The 21998-nt window shown below is 40.7% G+C and overlaps 2 long non-coding RNA genes across 2 annotated transcripts; one reads left to right on the top strand and one right to left on the bottom strand.

Moving 5' to 3' along the window:
• Positions 1 to 3456: 3456 nt before the first annotated feature.
• LOC119910504 lies at positions 3457 to 9425 on the top strand. The gene is made up of 2 exons (XR_005445634.1): positions 3457 to 3497; positions 9281 to 9425. It is a non-coding gene; the product is annotated as an uncharacterized LOC119910504 (long non-coding RNA).
• On the bottom strand, positions 5716 to 21960 carry LOC119910503. The gene is made up of 3 exons (XR_005445633.1): positions 21606 to 21960; positions 9218 to 9469; positions 5716 to 7569 (listed from the first exon to the last, which is right to left on the bottom strand). It is a non-coding gene; the product is annotated as an uncharacterized LOC119910503 (long non-coding RNA).
• Between the last annotated feature and the right edge of the window lie 38 nt (positions 21961 to 21998).

Below are 21998 nucleotides of genomic sequence, written 5' to 3'. Positions count from 1 at the left end.
AGGTATTTAGGACCAGAGACAAGCTTATTTAGGCATGCAATATGCTAATATGTAGAACAACATTTAACTGAAAGTAAAACCACAGCAAAGAAAAACAATGCATTTACATTGTATTAATAATATTGCATATTATGTGTTCAGTGCTGTCTTTAGTCTTACAGCATTGAATGTGTTAAGAAAAAATTGCGGTATTTAAATAAATTCATAAATTGGTACAAAAATGAACAGAGCAAGGGAAAGAGACTTTCATTTGCTTTTCACGTACACTGAAATAGATGTCGTCAGCTACACTTTGCTCCCACAGTTTTTAATAATTACAAACTCACAGACACATATGCTTCATATTTTAGCTAAGTGGTCCTTTATCCTTTCCTCATGCACTTTTTCCTTGTGTGTGCAGTGTCCACATATTTATGTGAGTTGTTTCTTTTTCCGACTCCCTGAGATGAGGGATCACTGATGGATGTAAGAATCTGAGGCTCGGCTCTAAAGCTCGCCTGTCAGGAGGCATTACTGCTCCATGCTGCGCAGGGGGACAGTTGGAATCCTTCGGCACTGATATTTTAATCTGCATCTTTCAGGAGTGCGACTCCTGATGAAGTGGTCACTAGAAAATGCGGGAGGGGAGGACGGGGGTGGGAAGGGGTCACAGGGAATCCAGGTGAACTGTGACGTTCACCGGCAGGTAAATCTGAAGAATAAGACATGCCTGGACACAGCGACTCCTTGCTCCTCCTTTTTTTTCTTTTCTTTTTTTTCCAGAAACCTCAGCTTTTACCCCCCATTGGGGGAGAGTGTTTGCAGGAGAGGGGTTTTAAAAGCTGTGCCCCAGTTTAAAAGCTGCCATCATCATTACACTAAGGGGTTGAACTGTGGCTGCGTAATGTGTGTACCGAGTTACTCTGTCTGTTTGAAGGGCCCTCAGCAGAAGTGTGTCTGCTGTTGACACTCCCCATTTAATATTGTTTGAATTTTTCATCAAGATCCCAAGCCCTGTTACAAGAGCCCTTTGTTTTCCGACTTGTTTGTACATTCTTTGTGGGTGTCAACGGGTGTGTATGTGTGTGTGTTTACAGAGACATTTATTTAGTGTGAAATGTAATAAACTTAGTATGGTTATACATGTCTCTGTACACCTTCTTACGTCCATTGTGGTATTTGTTATTAATTGTTAGTTATTGTTTCTACACTACTTTCTTTTCTATATATTGTCCATCCTAGAGGCCTGTGGTGGTCTAGCAGGGAATCCCAGGCTCTGGACTGGACATCCGGCTGCAGACATCCCTGTACCCCTCTCTTCCAGTGTCTTTTGTGCAAGGGACCCTGACGCAGCCTTGAATGCAGGTCACCGCAGGTTACTGACAAAGCTCGGTGAAAGGGGGGTTTTGTGTGTGTGCCTGAAAGAAGTGCACGCGATTAAAAATAGCCTGCCCTTCTGTCAATGCATCGCCATTAAAAACAGCTGGGCTGGGCTCTTGCCTGCATTCAGCCACGTGAAAGTTGATTCTCTCTTTGTGCCTCTATCTTGTCACAACTCCCCCTTTACTGCCGCCCTTTGTTGGCGGCTTTGTGCAAGCGCCATCACGGAGGCAAAGTCAGCCTCATAAAAAGAGTTCATTTTGGATTCACTGGCGTCCGATGAACACTGGGAACTTTCTTTTTTGTGCCTTCATCCATAAATTGGTGCTCACTCACTGGGCCCTGTCAGTCTGTCTCAAAAGATTCTTTATGAGGCATTTCCTACTTCTTCCCTTGGACACGTTTTGTCAATTCACCCATGTAGGTAATCAGCCTAATCACACTCGGCTGATTCTGAGGGTGCCAGGACACCAACAACTCAGCCACAATGCAGCATGAATGCTCCACTAATTTAATTTATGTCATTTATGTGAATCAGGGATGGGGGAGGTGGGGTGTCAATGAATGTATTTTTATTTGTGCTGACAGCAGTAGATTTAGATTAATCAACCTCAATATTGCCAGGTTGTCAGATGATCTTGTGGGTTCATGACATTGTTTTCATTTTGTTGTCAGTTATGACACATTAGAGCTTTCATTGGCTTTAGTCCTCTGAGTCTACAGGTAAAAGTAAACACACAGGATCCCACCCATGGAGCAGCTGTCAGTGCCTTCAATGAATCAGCTCTACCTGGGCAGTCAGGTACTCCAGGGGTTAATGGAAGAGGAGGAGGAGGATGGTCTCGTCTGTACGGTGCAACCTCCTCTGTTAGATGTGGTGCTTTCAGGAAGCTCTCCTTTACCGGGCTTGTCATTTTCCACCACCCCTTATTGTTCCGCCGCCTCTCTCCCTCTCTGTCTTTTCCCTTCTCCCCTGGGCCCTCTCTTTGCTCCATCCAAGGCCTTTTCTGATGCCAAGAGAACACACACAAGCAAGCAGCAACATGCACCCTCACATCAGCGCACGCTCACAAAGACAGACACAGAAACAGACCAGAAGGAAGATGAAGAGGCACACACAATCAGAAAGTCTCCAAAGGGCTGCCTTATCTTATCAGTATTGTCATCACTCTATCATCCACAGCCAATCATCTTGTCTTATTGCCCAGCGATCCCCCCCACCCCCCCAAGAAAAAGATTTTGCACAACCCAAAGGTTATAAATGACATCCATGTATACCTTATAATTTACAGAGAAGATAGGTCCTTATCCTTGGAGGCCCTTGTGTGCTCATTTAGGAACTGGTGTGTGGTGTGTAGGACACTTGTGTTTTTCTGTGATCTTGATGTTGTTGAGGATGAATTTCATTTTGTGTGGCCCCCCACGTACAGTGACCTGGCTTGTTGTCCACTGTTTGAAACAAATCCCTTTTAGAATCCTGGTTAGTTATTGTTGTCTGTAATAAAAGAAAATGCTATTTGTGCTGTCAAACTGTTATGTTTATCTACATAATATACCATTACTTATAAAAATGCATTGTAGGTGTTGCTATAATCATTTATAACTGTTATATTGGTATGTCCCCTCCAGTCTTAAGATGTTAAACTTGGTATTACTAATAATAATAAATATCACAAATCCCATAATTATTTTATCCATTTTGCATGAATTTCTCTAGGGTTTAAGTGTCTGAATATTAAGGCTGTATTGCTATCTTACAGACAGAGCAGGATACAACCATCAAACCAGGTGTTGATACTGGTCTTTTTCAAAAAAGACTTGTTAATACATTATGAAAAGTTACAGCAAATCTTCTAAAATCGGTGTCTATACCATACTGTGGGTATGGGCTTCATAGAAAGTGTTACCAACTCCACGTCCCATCCTTCTCATTTTCTCCCCCGCGTCTCTCCACCTCATTGCTCTTTTGTTCCGTCTTTCTGTCTGCTTCAGCCTCTGCTTCTGCTGCGCTGCTGATGGAAGGGATTGTCTTGTTTTATTAATATGACAGGTGAGCCTGCCCAGCTGCTACCTGAGTGTGTGTGTGTGTGTGTGTGTGTGTGTGTGTGTGTGTGTGTGTGTGTGTGTGTGTGTGTGTGGTGTGTGTGTGTGTGTGTGTGCCAAAAAGCAGCAGCTGTCTCATACACGCAATGCACACATGGTCTCATATGAACCCATTCACACAGGCATTATTGTGGAATATAGACTTTTACTTTATCGCATAATTTAAATTGTCCATTTACAAGATGCTGTGATCTGAAGTACATCAACGCATCTTCTTGTCAAACTGGTGAAAAGCAAAATCACTGCCCAGATGCTCTCCGCATTGGAACCATATTTGAGTGTTATTACCCTCATATATTACCACTTTGTTTACTTCCTGGGCTGCAAATCACCAGTGTAATTTTCACTGCAGCTCTGAGATGGCCATAACATCCCTGCTCTTGTATATACACTTTATTATTTGACTCATATGTTGGGGTTCAATACATCCATATTGACTCAGGTAATTGAACACGAGAGACACAGGCTGTATTCATAAAAGAGGCATAGAGACAATTTGGTGAATAGAAGGTTATTGGAACAGCAGCGAGAAGCTTCTGGCAGTTTGGTCGATGTGGGTTTATGCTGTGAGAGAGGAGTCAGGCTGTATGTCTGTCATTGACTGCAGTTCAGGCGTGAAGATGGCAGCCCAGAGGTCTTCCACCTGAGCAGATTGTGCTCTGAGTCGCTCCATTACCGGAGTGGGCCACCTTTGTCTTATAACTCCATGTGGAAAATGAATACACGCTAGCAGGCTAGGCCAGCAGGCGTCAGAGAGAGTGTGTGTTTGTGCATGTGGTTTTGGGGGGGGCGAAGGCCGAGAACGTTGTTGAAGGTTTTTGAATATATGCATCTTTTTTTTAAGACAAGCAACACCTGCTCTTTGTTTTCTTTCATCCGATCATACCATAAGAAGATAATGTTGTTTCATGAAGGTACTACCTACAGCTGTTGTCTGGCAAAAGGACTCAAAATCACTGCAAGCAAGCTTTATAGTCTCTAAACGTGAAGATTTTTTTTAAAGCCTTTGGTGTATAATTCAATTTACCTACAGAAGTTAATAGATGCCCACTCTCTACTATAAACCAGCCTCTCAGGGTAGGAGACAGGTATATTTTATTAGCTTTCTCAGGGGGAGTTGACAGACTATAGATGGGCAGAGATAGAGGCAGAAATAGTCCCGCTTAGCTAACTGAGTCTGGGGACAGAGTCGTCCCTGCACTGACCCGTGACCGACATAGCTGGCTACTGGGCAATCTGTTAGCTCCAGCACACTGCCATTAAGTTTTTATCACTCTTCATAAAACAAGAAGGGACACTTTGAAGAACCATTCTCTTGAATCTGTGATCAAATTTGACAAATTTTGAAGACTTGACTCATCGCTATCCTACTTGGTAGGCTGTCATGATGGTTTAATCCCTTTTAATGCACTATAACCAGTAAAAAAATCTTGATATGTTAAGAAATAAGTAAAAGATATAAGTCAATACTTGAAAGAGCATACCAAGAAAATGTTTCTATGGCAAAGCTTTGAAGACAGGCCAGCTCAATCTGTTTCTTGATCAGAAAATGTTTGAAGTAAACAGGTAGAATTAGCACAAAGGTCCCCTCCCCTCATGGAGGCCATTACTCATGAACTACATTTTCCACTGAGCGGAATATTACTTTTTTCTAGGTGTGGGCCTGTCAAAAGACAGGGTTAATGCAGTGCATTGCTGCTTAGAGCACACTTTGCTCTTTTCAAATTTTACCATTGTGCCTGGCAAGATCAAAAGGCCCTTTCAACATGTCGCTGTGTTCAATGAGCTTTCATGTCTTACCTCATTACTGGAAAACTTTTCTTTGATTGAGCCGAGGTCTGAGCGGAGTTTGGTCAGACAATGGGGCTGGACGACTTTCACCGTAACACAATGAGAAGGCAACAAAGATGTTGTCTCAAATCCCTCTCGAGATTTTGGGCCCCCACCGCTTTACTGCGGCCAACAGGCCTGTGAATTACAGTAAGACTCCTAAAAGTGAGGATTTGTAACTCCTCTGATCAGACTCAGCTCACGACCAGCGGAGGCTAAATCCCCGCAGAGAACCTGCAACAGAACAAGGGGTGAGATGAGCTTCTCCGAATCCATTCCTGCCCATTTAAACCCTGTCTGATAGTCCCTGAAAGGTTTGAGGAGGTTAAATTAAAATTTAGAATATGCTCATTTTTACAAATTGGAGTACTGTACATTCAAATGAATGTAAAATCATGAAAATCTTTCAAATAACACGACACCTTCTCTTTAAAATAGATATTTTATTCATGCAATTTCTACACAGTTGCAAGGGTTTTTTATTTATAAGAAACATCTCACATTTCGTGCCAGGGCACCAATATTTTTTCCAATCATTTTTTGGCAATAGAGCAAACAAAGCCCTGAGTGAATCCTTGAGTATACACACCTCTCTCTGACTCTGAGAATTGGGCTGTAAAAGTCAGAAAACCCAGACTGAAGTGGCGTATAGTGATCAGCTGCAGGTCTCTGAAGAAACAACTTTTGACCTTCTTCTTTCTCCATCTTTTCCATCTCTCTCTCACACACACCTTTTTTCTATCCTTCTATTATATATATACATATATATGTGTATATATACATATGTATTAATATAATATATATACTCTCTTACGTACTGTCAGCCTCTCTTTTTCTGCGTCTGGCTCTCTCACTTATACAACTTAATTTCCTGTCCTGTTGATTTAAATAGTTTGTTTTAAAACATTTTTTATTATCTTTCCAGTGATAATAACTGCTTTATAGGCACAGGTAATTGCAGACCATGAAACCAAAACACCAACAAGAGACAATCTAAATATTTGAAAGATTAGGAAAAAGCTGTTCCTGTGTCCTGGAATAAGTCGAAAATTAAAAATGAACTAAACTGCGCCTATTGTGAATTTTCCATCCTGATATTTTTCCTTTCTTCGGAGGAGCCAGCCAATAAGAGTCAAGCTTTTGTCCTGTTATCACACTGTTCATTTGTCCCCCAGCCGGAAAACCATGTTAAGATAACGCCATCCTATCATCTGATTGTCTTATCAAAGTTGAGCGACACAGCACCCTCCTCAGTCACTCTGAACATTCAGTCAGCCCGGATGAAAAGGTTAAGTGCTCCAGACAACTCTTGTTAACGTTTGTGGTCAAAATACATAAACAGCAAAAATGAACCATGAGTTTTTATTACCTACTCAATTTATTCAAGATTTATTTGTCACTTTAAGTTGTTTTAACCCACCAGGTTCATGCAGGCTAATACATGCAGGCTCAAGCTCTGTTTAATTTCTTACAGCCTCCTCTCTGGATTTCAAGTGCAAGAGTGTGCTATCCTTATACAGCATTTGACATCAGGGTCAGTAGAATTGCCCTACTTGAACTAAAAGACATTTAGTTTGGTTTGGAAAGTGAAAACTCGAACACCATTAATTTGTTTGCTCTCCCACTAGTCATGACCACAGCAAATGCCATCACCTCAAAGAAGTGGTCGGCTGTCCTCACTTTTATTTGTTTGTTTCTTTGGAGGGTGGGAGAAGTTGTGGAGCGCAGCTGTAGCAGACATTGGACTCGTTGGGGGGGACATGGGGACTCTCCAGAAGGAAGGCTTTGCGGGGAAAACGCTATAGGTAGCTAGCAAACAAGTTAGCCAGCGACAGAGAGGGGGGTGTGGGGTGGAGGTGGTGATGGTGTTGGGAGGGGTGGGGATTCATTTAGCCAGGCATAGCTGCTCTTGTTTGTGGTTGTCCCTGACAGCGTCGGCAACGCAGCTCCAAAGCACCTGTGTTTGCTCACTAGCTTTCCCCCAATCTGCTCGAAAAATGCTGCGAGCATGTCACATGGTGGCCAGATAGCCTGGGCACCATGGGAATACAAAAGCCGGGGCTTTTAGAACAGTTAATCATTAATGGAGGCCTCTCTTTTGTTCCCATTCAGCTCCACGCTGACAGAGGCTTTGATATTACATATGGCAGACAGGTCAGACGTAGATATAGCCAAGTACATCGACAGGGAAGTGCTTTCAGGTCGCTTGATGCAGGGTGATGAAAGTAGACAGAAAGCAGCAATGGAAAAGTGTCCTTCAAATGAAGCCACGTGCATCTGTAGAGGATAGGGAGAAAACTCAGGTCAATTTTACATTACGTTATATGTCATTTTATGTTATTTTTCAATATAATAATTGTAATTAACTGGTCAAAGTGAGTTGCTAAGTAGCATCAATACAAGCTTGTGGGACATAACAGCTCAATAAGTGTGCTTCATTACACTAGAAATTCTACACTATCGGAAAAAAAAGTTAAAATAAGGACAACAAATTCATGATTACACTTTCGTCATTGATCGGCAGGGTGGCAATAAACGGTCTTTCACTGGGTGGGAGGCCACTTTAGCAACCCCACAATTAATTAACATGCCCTAATCTCAGTTTGCTCTCCATCTTGAACTGTCAATGAAAAGTCCAGGACTAATTTCATGCCTGTCAAAGTGGGCTTTAGAGCTGAAAAAAAGGCAATGCATGAACTTGCCTTCACAAAGCAGGACCGAATTTATCTTGTGGGGAGATTAGGTTTACACAGCCACATTCTTATAAAGCACTAAAAGCCTCAGAGACAAACTCTTATCTCCCATTTACCTCAGCATGCCAATGGTTCTTTATTGAAAGTTAGTCATGACCCCGCCCTAACCCCCCAGTGCTAATAATACTGTATGGGAGTTGGAGAGGAGAGTGGGATCACAAACATTTACGGCTGAAAATGCAGCACAAGAGCAGCCAAAGTGGCCACTCAACGCAGGATGCTTGGTGCGGCAAGAGTCAATCATTAACATGGCACTTTTAGTGATATCTGCTCTCTTGCTGAGTAGAAGTCAAAAGATAAATGAAGGCTGTGTTTCACAGAATGAAGTAAGGCTCCAACTTAGGTGCTTTGGCAAACATACCAGCCCACACTTGGGTTTCTTTTGAGAAGTTTGTGGTTCTCATGTCAGAGTCTCACTCGGACAACATGTTCTCAAGCTGGCCGACGATAGCAAAATGACTCAGTTTTATGTTGGTGTTAACATCAATACAGCACTTCCTGAAATATATGGAAACTTCTTTTTCCTCTCCACCTTTCCAACAACAAATATACTAGATACCTGTGTTTGTTTAAAACTTCCTTGTTCTTTTATGCATAAGCCATATACGAATAATGAAATGGTTTTCAATATCAGATAACATGCCCACAAAAAATAACTTAAACCCAAACTTAATTAGCAGAGCAATTTTTTAAAATGTTAAGCATCATATGTGGAAATTTATATAATTCCTTATTCATTCTGCTGTAACATAATGCAGAGACCACAGAATAAAAACATTTCATATCCTCTTCATCATGTGTTAGCGTCATGCCGTCATAAATCTTTTCTTTCCTTACATGCAGCTTGACTTCACTACAGTGTGTTTATTTGCCAACCCTGGTCACCGATGATAAGAGCCACTGGTGTCCCCAAACTATAGCTTGCAATCTCTCTTTGTGACAACACGCCTATGTTCCTACCAACACGTTTGCACTGTGCAGCCTACAATAAGAGGAAAATAAAGAACAAAACATAGGTGCAAATAAATCCTCTGTCTCTGCTATAAGGAAATAAATTAGCTCAAGCGGAGTCAGAGGATGGGCTTAACAAGTGTATGCTTCAAACAAAAGTTCCTGTTTCAGGAGGGAAGGTGCATGGGTGATGGATGGCTTGGCAAACATAGTTGACATACCTGGCCAATGCCATGGGCCGGTCACAACCCAGGACTGAGAGGGACATTGTGTGAGTATTTGAGTGTGTGTGTGTGTGTGTGTGTGTGTGTGTGTGTGTGTGTGTGTGTGTGTGTGTGTGTGTGTGTGTGTGTGTGTGTGTGTGCGCGCGCGCATCAGTGTAGCTCTTCAGCAGCTATCCCTCTTCCCTCTGAGGCTTCCTCTCCCTCCTCTCTTCCACTCGGGCCGTGGGGATCACTTCAGTCAGCAGAGCCCTGTTTGACAGAGACACAGCCTCCATATAAATCCCATCCTCCTATTTATTTGATGTGCAGTTCTACTAGGACGCCTTCGATCCGTCCTCAGGGAGCCCGCATCTAAAAACACTCAAATAGTCTGGGTGTGGCGATAAGCACGGGGCTGGAATTATACTCCCAAATCCTTTATAGAGCATTGTTCCATAGCATTTTAAGACAAATACAAGGAATAAAACTGCCATATATGGACTAGTGAATTTCTGCAATTTCATTTTGATATCCTTTAATGTTTTTTTTAACATATGTATGGTATGTCTAAAATATAATAGATATAAAGAATTATTTAAAAAAATTTAATATATAAAGGGAAAAAAATCCAGTCCAGGATGTTCGATGAGTGCGGTTCGGAGCGTGGGAGACGGGTCAGTGCAGACTGGTGGATGAGTGGTAGACCTTTATGGTGAACACCCAGGAATGTTTAGTTAACTCGCCCGTTGCATTCAAGCATGTGTGTCAAAGGTGTTTACAGGGTGTTGACATTCACACATTGGCAGAGAGGTAATGTGAATGGTATAGCCAAGTCTGGCTGTGCTGGGCCCTGAAAGTGTTCCACAAAACTAAAATGAAACGTGGACTTTGAGCATGAATGGTGGTACTAAAATGAAGAAGTCGATAACACTTCTGTAATTCACTTCTCTAATTCATATTTACAAAATCATATATTCACACAACAAAAAAAGTATTCTCATTGTAGCAGCATTTTCAGCTAAAAACTATTAAAATAAAGATCTCCTTTTGCATTGCCAGTACAATTCATGTACGCTAATTGTCAATCATAAAAATACACATTTTTAAAAACACATTTCAGTGTTTTAATAATAGTGTTAATATTTGCTTTTTGCCGTTGTCTGTAAATTGATAAATCATTATTTCAAATATATAACAATAGTTGAATTTGGATGTATCTACATATTTATATGCATTCATTTTTAGTAAGTCATTTTATATGAATTCATAATTTGTTTTGTTTTTTGCATATTCTTTTAGCCTTTAATGTTTTTGCCTGTGAAACTGAATGCAGCCTAAGATAATTTGTATTATTGTTTAACTTCACATTTATAATTTTATTTTAAATTCCATGATTGATTATTTGTTTGATCAATAATATCAACCAAGCAAAATGTATTTTTCAAAAACAATTACATATTGTCTTATATATATTTACAATTGAATACTCATTTAAAAATATAATAAAATATACTCATCTACATTTTTCTCCTATAATTAATTTACCTTTTTAAAAACAGCTTGCATTTTTCCCAAGGTTTTTTGAAACCCATTCAGATTTATACATTTTTGTCTATTTGATAATAGTCAACAAAATATAATTGCTCTGATTGTAAATTTCATGATGCAGGAACATGTGTATCCACTGATAAAACTAACCTGATAATGTGTGGTTTAATTTCCTTTTATGTGATGGCTTAGCAATAAAACACAATTATCCAGTCATATATCCACACATTGTAACAAAGGGCAAACACAAGATATGTAAATATAAGACAGTGTGACTATAAATCACATTTCCAGATTTTTTATTTATTTTTTTAAACACATTTTGTGTTTTTAAGGCAAGTGATTTGATGTCTGTGTTGAGCAAATATGATTTCTGATCATGAATACTTATGAATCATGAATAGTATTTTGTTTTGTTTTTAAACACATAAATTAAGAATTTAATGTTTTTATCAAAAAAGGGTGATACTTTCAGTGTTGTTATTTTTATTTTTCACACAAATAAATGTACTATTAACCTAATTATTTTTTATCTTTCAAAATGTATACCTAATTTTTCTAAAGAATCTCAACTTTAAATAAAAAGAATAGATACATGCCAAAGGTGTTTTACTCTATATTTCAAATACAAAAGCAAAAAACATAATTGCAGTCAACCTTTGAGGAGGCTGTCCTTTCTTCTGCCGTGGGTTGCCAAAGAGGCAACCAGTGCCAGCAAGCACAAGTCAGCATGTCATTCTCACTGTCTGTCTGTCTCTCTGTCTGTCCTTATGACCACCCACTGAGAGCTATGGGGCATGAAGTGAGCAGCTCTAACCACCTCCTGCCAGCTTTATACTGACCTACAGGTGACGGAACACCTAACCTGTTAAAGTGCCTACACATCCAATTACTTTAGGTCACATCACATCACATTTACTGAACCACACACCAGAGCGCTACAGGTATCACTCAGACCGCCATTGTTTAAGGTAATTGGAAGGGTGTTGTAAGTTTCCTATGACTCACACGGCTCTTTTCTCCACCCATGAATGCTGGAAGATTGCAGGTCATAGGGAACTTAAAAACGAAGTCCTCTCGACTCATAAATTACACGGCCACGGACAACCTTAAGCAGTGTTGAAATGCCTCGAACAGAGCTTTATTTCAGCGTTGGTGGAGCGTGAAGCTGAGAGCACCACCCCACAAGGAGCTTGGCTCGCACAGGCACAAATAAGACAGCGATTTATCTTGCCATACCTGAGGTCTGACATGCTGGCAAAACGCCGGTGGTGCACCAAAGGTGGATGTGAGAGCAAGCACTTAATGTTTCTTAATGACGCTGCTCTTTGAGGTATTGCTTCCATAACAGGGTCATACTTTTTTTGTGATTAGGGCCCTTGCGAGTAAAGTCTGTTCTTAGATTTAAAATTTTCTGCCCCAAACAAAAGGGTTTTCCTTCCTGGGACCTGTCTTGGCACAGCTACTGGCACTTTGAAATGTGATCTGACAGATTAAGAGCTTAGCCATTAGAATAAACCATTGTGGAATCATCATGGGTTGTGTATTCACCCTGGTGGCAAAAAAACAGTTTCCCTGTATCTGTGTAACCCAAAATGTCCCTTGAAATACATTACAACTTTAAACAAAAACTAAATATATAATGTGTGTATGTCTAAGTGGTTATATATATGTATATATGTGTATATATGTGTGTGTATATATATATTTAAATGTGTGTGTGACAGAGGAAAAAAAACACAGCCACTGAACTTCTTTTCTTGAAGGTTTTCCTTCACAACATCATATTGTGTAGAAATCATCCTCAGTCTGACCACCCAGGGGGTCCCTGACACCACAACCTTTACAGAGGGGGATGGGCGTGTGTGTGTGTGTTTGTGTTTAGGCAAGTGTCTGCTCACATGCATGAATATGCTCCCTCATTTTATGTGTATTGGTCGTCCTGTGACATCCCGCTGCTCCTCTTTTGTGTTTTTATTTGTTTGTTTGTTTGTTGCAGATACATTTGCTATTGTTATTTTATTCCCTGCAGACTTCAACGGAGAAGCACGCTACTTCCATTTCCTGCCACGCAGACAACATAACATGTATTGAGTGTGAATACACATTCAGCAGAGAACTGGTCAATGTAAATGCAAACACAAACCAACAAACCAAAACAAAAGAGCACAATATGGATCCTTCTCTCACCCGGAGCCACTACACTTGCTCTGTTTGCCCTCTCTTCTGGCTGGAGTTGCCATTAGGTCATATAATGACCACATCCCATTCCTCCCTCAAGAGCCCTCGGAAGCTTTCTGCCTTTGGCTGAAAAAGTACATCTTTGTCAGGTTCTAGAAATGGATCACCTCACTTAGATGTTTCTCACACATGACGTCTATCTCATTATTATTTTTTCCAAACTACCCAATGAAAATTCAGCACTCCATTTAGAGAAGAGAAACTGGACAAGTTTTTGTATTTTGACTCAGTTTGGTCACCTCTTACTCATTGTCTTACACCTGTGACCTAAAGCATTCTCCCCTTTATATCAGCAAAGTAGTGAACTGATGGAAGTGCAGGGATGGGGAGGGGGTCAGGGATTAGAGATGATAGGTTAGGAAAGGTTGTTTAATGTAATTTCTTTTTTATGTCATTTGTATTTTATTATATGTATATAGTTTTTAATATTTTTTATTGTTACTGTTATACAAATGTTCAAAGAAAACCAAACCGACCATATTGCAATCAAATTGCATGTACATTTGTTTGGATATATGTGCTTGTACATATGCATTTATGTCAATGTGCTTGAATAAAAAACATTTGACAGCAATAAATGAAAATTCAGGCTGATGCAAAATCCCCTCACGTATCGTTATCACACTATGTGCTTGACTTGTGCTGCCTCCTCCAAGAAGAGAAGAGGGGTCAGCCGTTATCCCCCCCTCCCCTGCCGCCACCCTGCCTTTTATGGCAAAGTGAGAGTGATTCAACCCTTAAACGAGTACACATGCTAAGGTGAAGAGATATACACGCGCGATAACCCGTTCAATTAGACAACACCATCATGGCAGGCAGAATGTGCACAGATAAATGACCATACAGTATGGCGTACAATGGGAATTAAAAGTATAGGGCAGCTGGGCTCTTATCTGGCCGGGGAAGAAGAAACCAGGCAACAAAGGGAGGCCCAAGACTAAGAGGCTTGATGCATGGGAAAGCCATGGGCCGGCCATTGTGGCTGCCCTTCTGCTGAGCAAATAGTCCAAACTGTTCATTCCCCATCTCCCATTCTCTCGCCGGTACATTGTTTGTGTCCTTGCATTTCATTCTGACTGGGGAAGATTGCTCTCAGGGCCAGTGAGCAAACAGTCCAGAAAAGAGCCAGCTATCTCCTGCCGTTCCCAGGAGAACTAGCATTTTTATTTCAGCTCCAAGCTGTCAAAGGATTGGAGAGTTTATGTCAGGATCCTGAATTAATTGCTTTAAGCCTCGGGGCTGACGCCGGCGTTTTTATCACCAAATGTTCGGTAAAATGTTTCCTAGCAAATTATGCAGCCCCCCACCATTGCCTCTCTCAGTCGCCAAACATTTGGTATTTGATACATACAGGATGAGTTTCTGCAACACAAATGATGTGTTTAGTTGTTGTGACAGCACAATGGTGTGAATAGTGACGGGCTATAGCGCGGCTGTCAAGGATTTGGTGGAATGAAGGCAAACAGCAAACTTTTGTGTGTGTTTTTTTTCTCTCTCTCTCTCCATGACGGTGGGTACACGAGCCAAGCTTGGCAATAAAATTAGTACGCTTACAGATGCCTCAATAAACCATAGCTGTTCAGACATTTGGTGGGCCGAGCTTTAAAGGCTCCAAACTGTCCTCTGAACTGCCAAACTGACTTCAGAACCGTCTGTCATCCTCATATCCATCCCATGTGACTGCTTACTTAATAACTGTACACAGTATATCATACATTTGGATCTGCAAAACTCCTATACATGCCTGCAAACCATAAATCCAAGCAAACTCAATATAGCAATGGCGTTATCGTCTTAAACAACCAGTTTTAAGACAAACTTTCCACTAAATTTGCTAGCAATTAATGCATTAATATCAGTATTTTTAATAGTGAAAATCACTCATTTGATACAGTTAATAACTTTTCTGGCTCCTGACACACTTTCTGATCCAGTGTATGAAACCCAAATATCCCATTTATCCTATGCAGACATTTTACATTTTTTTAAGTAAGAAAATTGCTCCAGTTTTTATAAACATCATCATGTTGGCATATCTGGATGTTGTGTTTTCATTCTCTGTTGGCTCCTACGTGAATGGGCCAAAAACAACACAGGAACGGGCGGTCCAACAGTTCCAGTCTTCAGAGCCACACATCAATAACTGAAACAGGAGCCACCATCTGGACTTTGCTTTTCTTCACACAAATGCATCTGACAGGATAGTGGACCATTATATTTGCATCTAAAAGGCATTAATAATATTTCACCATGCCGCATGATACTGTACTATTTGTATAAATAAGCCCTTTAACAAACCACCTGTCATTCACCCATCGCTGACTACAACAAATGAAGGTGGTGGTCCTCTGTTCTAGATAAGTATAGGGAGTTGTTTCTAAGAATATGCAACTGCTTCTCACATGAAGGGTTTGCATATGAAGGGAATTCTATGTGAAATTTGCATTAATACATAAATGCAACTGTCGGTGACACTGTGACCTCAAACATAGGTTGGTTGTAACAAGCCTGAACCCACAACTGATTTAACTGTAACCCAGGCCATGACAAATGAATCATGATTTACAGTAGAGGCTCCTTTCACCCAACATTATTTTTCTGTTGGGCACTTCAAGAGAAGGGTATCCCAGCCCTGACCAATAAATCTGCCAGTTGACTCCTTAATCTGAAGGATATTAAGTGACAAACGCGGGGATGTTTCTGTCAGCGTCAAGCAGGCGAGGGTTAAATAGTGTGTATCAGGGGACTACTCTGCAGTGGGGAAAACATACAGGCCTCATCCTTCACCATAATCTGCTCAACAGCCCTGTAGACACCTCCCAGCTTTCCTCACTCCTTCAGCTGAGCAACCGCCTTTCCATTATAAATAACACAGCCATTTATATGGGATTAAATTGGGGATTAATTTGATTCAAGTCAGGGTATGGGAATTCATTAGCGGGCTGACAGTGGTGCTATACATGGACGGAATTTAATTTGAATCCCCCAAGGGAAGCACCATGGGGCACTGGGGCGGTGTTGAAATGGAGGTCTTAAAGACAAGGGGGGATATTGTTCCACACTTTCGACACTTGTTAGTGGTGCTTTATTGCTGTTTATGGGGTGTTATCAAACTGAGAGCAGCTATGCTAGTAGGTGAGTGTCCTGAGTAGCCATACCATGCTGGAAAGAGAGAGATGAGTTTATCTGAAGGGAGAGAGGGCTTACCCTCTGATTTGGCCTTGTCTATCTGCATGGATCAAGAATAGTTCTTGACACTCGCATGACCGTGAAGAAGTAAATACAGGGTTTTCACACAGATTTGGCTCCCACTCATACGTTATTAAAATGAGCACATTATTTGAATGTCAGTGATTCTCATGAATGTTGAAATGGCACATCTACCGCCGCCATTCCCGACAAGCTGTGTGGTGTAAAGTAAAGGTATTAAATTCAACTCGGGTGCAGATTACAGAATTCACCCCTGCAGAACACCATCCTGGCATTCTCTAAATTGAACAAGTCCCATTGTAAGAGCCTATCACAGTGCACATGTCTGAATAGGAGAACATATGCAGGACAAAATATTCCGTAGTTTGTTATTCTGAGGACGGCACTGGGGGCACACGGGCTTGTTTGCCTTTGCTGGGAGAGGAGATTGGATTGGGGGTTTAAATGAATCGCTGGCGCACCACGTTTATAGGTTTCATTAACTTTTAATGAGTTGGGTGTCCTTCGCTGTGATTGGCTGGCAAAGCTCTGCCTTCACTTCCTGGAACTGGAGCTTAGAGGGAATTGAGGAGATATTGCAGCATGTTGGCTTCCATGTTATGGCCATGTGCTGCTGAATGTGCCACACTGGGTGCAAATGGGTCAGGAAAAAAGGGAGCTATAATGTGGTACTATTCCAAAGCAGAAGCCCCAGATATCCATCAGCACTGGCAACTGCTGAATCTAAAACCTGGAGGTATCGAGTCTCGAGGGGAATAAAGAAACCTTGGCAGATCAATCACAGCCAAGCAGGCAACCCTTTACCACAGCTGACTGACATATCGTTTTATGGTCGCTTTGCCAACAAGGTTTGATCTCAAAGACAGGCATGAGACCCTCTGGGAAATGCCTGTGGAATTACCAAAGAGGAGCTTGAAGCATGAGTGCGTGCATGCACACAAATGTTTCCAGTAGTCGACTCGAGCAATAGCTAACTTCATATTTTCAGCATCTTTAATCTCCATCCAATATAGTATCTCTCTGCCTGGTTGATCACACTATCTATTATCTTGCATGGAGGGTTTTCCTGTACGCTTCATGTTTCTCCTTGAGAAGCTAATCCCCTCCTCCAGTGTGCGGCTGAGCCTCACTTCAGCACTCCCGAGAAACAAAGGCCTTCATCTCCATTTTATCTCCATCACATTGACATAAGATGGAAAGTCAGACATTTGCATCATCTCCATCATCCTTGATTTTCAGTTGTTCGCCTTGAGAAGCCTTGATTGGTTTGGTAAGGTGGGGGCCGACTTCTCTTCCATTTGCGTGATGACAGACCTGTGCTGCAATACCTTACAAGGATAAACACTGACCATCCAGCCACTTCTAGGCGTGTGAAAGCAGCAGGGTAGTAAGAGGCACCCCATCCTGGCCTGAATAGATCGCCCTTAGGTCACTCCACGTCCCACCAGCTGCCGCCTCACAGTACTCAATAGGCATTGTTGGTGGATCTCTCTCGCTCTCTCTCTCTCTCGGGACATGAAGGAGTCCTACACTGGAATGTCACATAGTCGTGTCAGAAGAGTCCGGACACATCACAGTCAGCGGCCGCATTCTCACCCTGTCCGTCCTGCCATCTCTCCCTCTTTCTAAACACACAGACACACAGACACACACCTCTTCTTTCCATCATAACAGAACCCCAGACTCACCTCCACACAGCTAGAGATTTGCAAAATAACAGCCACATTTGTCAGTTCAAAAAGGAAAAGAAGTGAACAGTAAACATTAAAAATCAACTTCTTCTTTAAGAAAAAAGGTCCAATCAGAAAAGCAGAAAGAGTCAAATTTTTTGCATCAATACGAATGTAGAGGGTGAAAGATAATTAAAAAGTAGGCTATGAATCTTTGGTATGCCTTTGTAATTCCCTTATACTCTAGAAGGGTATTTCAGAATGAGAGCAGAACAGACTTCTCCATACAATCTCAAAAGGATGTTTTTCTACATTTTCTTGAAGATCATGTAATATATCCTCACTTCACAACAAATATTAACCAACCATTTACATATGCATAATTTCTAAATGCTGACAATTTTAACTTAAAATTTAGAAACTCATCCAAACATCACTTTTTGAAGGCCATTACAGTCAAACAGTTAATTTCAAGCTTCAGAATCTGAGGGGAGCAGTTTAATTTATTCACTGATAAAGCTACCTTTTTTTCCATCTGTTTCAATTTTCCTTATTAAACACTGAATATCACTTAGGCTGATTTAGGCGAAATAACTAAACCTAGGCTGTCATCTGAGGCCTGTATGAAGCCCAAATATATAATAAAACTATGTGAACAAAGTTAGAATCAGTTTGAATTCCATTGCCATACAAGCTAATATATTTATTGAATGTGCAGTTTTAGTTTAGTTTAAACTGTATTTCTAATTAATGTTTTCTCTACAAATGCCAAAGAAATCATATCATCACTGTACAAATGCATGCAAATGTATTTATCTTTTAATCTTCATAACCAAATGTATTTTACATCTATAATATGACAACATGTTTAAGAATGCATTGTGCTGTTTCAGTTAAACTGCAGCTCACTTTGCAATTTAAATTTTGATTTTCCAGGCTACTATCAAAACCTGCTAGCCCTTACTTTATTTTCACGTTAATAAGACAAAATAATTATGAATTTATAAAGTCAGGTCAACAGAAAAATTTTTATTAAATAATTTCGTCCATGCCTTAAATTATTTCCTTATCATTATTTGGTAGGCTAATATTTTAGGCTCATCGTCTGTCTCCTTTTTTTTCACACACTTTCCTAAATGAAAAATAATAATTGCCTACTAATGAACAAATGTATTCATCGGCTGTGAATAAGCGCGGAGAAAACTCGAGACACATAGGATCGCTGGACGGACGGGACGGGCCGCCCGCTGAGAAACCATGTGTGGCTTTGAGTTTTGACTTTGTGGTCCCTTTAATATACTGAGGGACGGCAGTTTGCCTTGCTAAGATATGGGATTAGGAGTATTTCTGGTGAAAGAGGAGTTAAGTCGGGCTAGTGTGGACGGTGCCTCCCCTGCAAAAGGCTGAGACAGAATTACAGCTTGTTGGACCGGTGTCCCGCCGTCGCCATGGAGACAGATCTACTTGGGTGTTCCAGTCCGCAGGGCTGCAGCGAGGAGCCTATAGGTGCGGCAGACGCCCTGCTGTATATAGCCCTACCTAACTGACTCAATGCAATAACTCGAGACACCCGATTAATAGCCTGTACTTTTATGTTGAGCAGAGCAATTAGTGATCATTGGAGAACTTTTACAGGCCGACTGGAGGATTGCTGCTCCCCCATGGGAATTTTCATAGAATAGGCTATTTCTTAATTTTTTTAATAAAGAATTTTCACTCTTTCATGAATAACACTGCTCTCGGGAATGGTAGTGCCCGGTAGGCTATGATCAGTTGACGCCCATGCGCAGCTTATAGTGAACTGAGTCATTCAATGAAAATAGAGGCCCAAACTCGCCTAGGCATTAAAATGCATCGCTTTAGGGAAAATCGCTCACTTTGGAGGTCTGCTACAATTCGGGTTATTTAAAGACATTACAAAATCTATTGTTAGATTACAACATAGGCCTACAGTTTGTTTTAACCAAAAAAATGAACTGTAGCTGACATTTGTTATCAGATTATTTCTTGTTTTTATGCACGCCCTATATTTTAACAGAACTTTATCATATTTCTATTCTATTTAGGATATTAAAAGGCTACCTGCATATTTCCCGTCAGCAACCAGCAGCTGGGGTCAGACTGCATGCAAAAGATACGTCTGAAATCTTTGTTTCTTGGTGAGAAAGAAGGTCTGATTTTTCAGGCCTTAATCAAGAAATATGCAAATGCGACCACAAGAAAATGCAGAGAAATCAGGTTAGCGGGATAAAAAAAAAAAAGGATCAACAAGCTGGGCCATCCTTTATTCAGTTGCTATAACAACAGATGTTCTGGTCTATGGTGGAGCTGCAGAGGTGTCTTCCCTGGTGGGAAGCCTTTACAAAGTTAGGAGATGGGAAAGGTGCAGTGATGTGGCCTCGGCGCACTTTTGTCCGCCACTACAGATTGAGGTTGGGTACCTTTGAACCGGCAAAGCTCCAAAAGGCCATTCCCATCTCAGTGCGCGCTGGAGAGGGCTTGACTTGGGTTATCCCGCTTTCAGAGAATCGGAGGAGAGCCGCGTCGGGATACAATTGTTTAATATTGGCTAATGGACATTTTGGAGGGCTCTCCATCTACTTAAGATTTAGAGGAACAAGTTCTCCAAATTCTCTTGGAAATAATTTTGTAAAGGCAACATTGCAGAAATATTTGGGCATCCTTATTTCAAGAGTAGGCTATTATTTATTATTATTATTATTATTATTATTATTATTATTATTATTATTATTATTATTATTATTATTATTATATAATAATAATAATAATAGCTATGGTGTGTTGTTATTATTATTGTTGTTGTTTTGTTGTTGATATAGGTACGATAACCTATGTTTGTTTAATATAGCCTATTAGTAATAAATTACATCGAACATTTTAAGGATTATTAATGAGCATTGGTGTAAATATAGCCTGTATAAAATAGCCTATAATGAGTTTCTATTCCTGAATAAGGAAAACTTACGATAAATTAATTAAAGCTTGCCATCACAATCACAATCACATACAGTCGTATGCATACTTGAGAATGAATGATTAAAATATGCCCTGCAAAAAAATATATTGGATTTGTATATGGTACAATATAAAAGCAGTAGCAGGGTCAGTGCTGCCGCAAAGCGCGTGTCCATGACATCAGCGCAGCAACAATGATATCAATCAGCCGCACGCTGCAAAAAATATCCAACTCAACAAGCCATTAAGTCCATATTTCTCTGAACACTCGAAGAGATCCGCTATAGATTCATCGGTTTCCGCTAGTGTCACCTGTAAATTCAACATGAATTTACTAGAATTAAGTTCTATTGTTTGCCTTAGTAAGATGATTTTCTTTTTAGAAGTCACAAGCACTGAAAACAAGTGGAATTATTACATCCTCTTTTTTTTAAATGCCACAGCAATGAGTCTAAATCAGCTATTAGTGAGAGGGTTTTTTTGCAGTGCAGCAGGATCTATCTCCATCACGCAACTCAGACACAGAAACTTAAAGCAATCTCTATCAAACGACCTGCGGATCCCCTCAGCTTTGCACCACCCTGTCGTGAAATCCAATAGGTCTCCTTTCTCATGAATTCAGGTTATCAGCCTCAGCCACCCCCACCCCTCCTCATGCATGTCCGGGAACGGCCATCAAACCACCTCTGCCTCCTGGTAAAGAATAAAGTTGTTTTTTCTAAAAAAGAGAGAGAACGTTATAGAAAATAAAAGCTTCATACCTGTGCAAAATAGCCGGTGCTTGTTGTTGGCACGCCACACAGGAGCCCATTGTAGAAGCTCGCCTACTGCCTTCTGCAAAGGGCTCCAGACATCACGGCATTTATTTGAGCTCAAACTCTGTCACTGTTGACTTTAGCACAAAGCAAAGATTTCACTGCCCCGCTAGTTAAAAAAATGATTATTTTACAGAGATATCGATCAGTGTGCTATAAAAAAAATCAGCTTAGCATTATATGACTAAAATGAATTGAACGAAATTTAATGTCTGTGTAAATTTACAGAGCTGTGGCGTCCTATTCAAAGTTTACACTTGTGCAATTTGGTTGTGTGTGTACTCTTCCTATATGTGGGCATAGCCTCCACTCTATTGTTTACTGCCTTTGTTTATTCGC

This window comes from Micropterus salmoides, unplaced genomic scaffold, assembly GCF_014851395.1.
Source record: "Micropterus salmoides isolate LMB-PRFRI ecotype aquatic unplaced genomic scaffold, ASM1485139v1 Ms_hic_scaffold_19, whole genome shotgun sequence".
NCBI classification, from domain to species: domain Eukaryota; kingdom Metazoa; phylum Chordata; class Actinopteri; order Centrarchiformes; family Centrarchidae; genus Micropterus; species Micropterus salmoides.
This window is presented reverse-complemented; position numbering and strand designations above follow the sequence as displayed.